The 587-nt window shown below is 43.6% G+C and overlaps 1 protein-coding gene across 1 annotated transcript in view; it reads left to right on the forward strand.

Moving 5' to 3' along the window:
• The window catches only part of BASP1 (brain abundant, membrane attached signal protein 1), a 56,171-nt gene that overhangs the window by 660 nt on the left and 54,924 nt on the right, over positions 1 to 587 (forward strand). The gene's annotated exons all lie outside the window — the stretch shown is intronic.

Here is a 587-nt window from a genome sequence, read left to right on the forward strand (position 1 = left end):
GAACCCCAGAAGGGAGTGTAAGCCCCTTTTAATGAAGATCAGGATTAAATGCAAATTTTCATCACTTCATAGGTCACTCAGTCACTCATAAACGTTTCGAGTGGATAAAAAAACACCTGAATGGACATGGAGACTTAAAAGAATGGGTAGAGTTTATCTCAGTGTAAAGAAAAGATAGTGATTGGTGATTTTAGTGGGAGGAAATTATTAATGATGTATACCAGGGTTGGACAAACTGCTAATCTTGTGTCAAAGCTGACCTGTCAATGCGTTTTTGTAAATAAAGTTTTATTGGGCCACAGCCGTGTCCATTTGTCTTTATGGTCTGTGTGGCTGCTTTCTTTTGATATGGCAGAGTCCCAGTGGCAGACAGACCTCTCCTGGCTTGCAAAACCTAAAATATTTACTATTTTGGCCCTTTCTAGGAGGGCCTTCAGAGAAGGCAATGGCACCCCACTCCAGTACTCTTGCCTGGAAACTCCCATGGACGGAGGAGCCTGGTAGGCTGCAGTCCATGGGGTCGCTAAGAGTCGGACACAACTGAGCAACTTCACTTTCACTTTTCACTTTCACGCATTGGAGAAGGA

Source organism: Bison bison, unplaced genomic scaffold (assembly GCF_000754665.1).
Source record: "Bison bison bison isolate TAMUID 2011002044 unplaced genomic scaffold, Bison_UMD1.0 scf7180017864440, whole genome shotgun sequence".
NCBI lineage: Eukaryota > Metazoa > Chordata > Mammalia > Artiodactyla > Bovidae > Bison > Bison bison.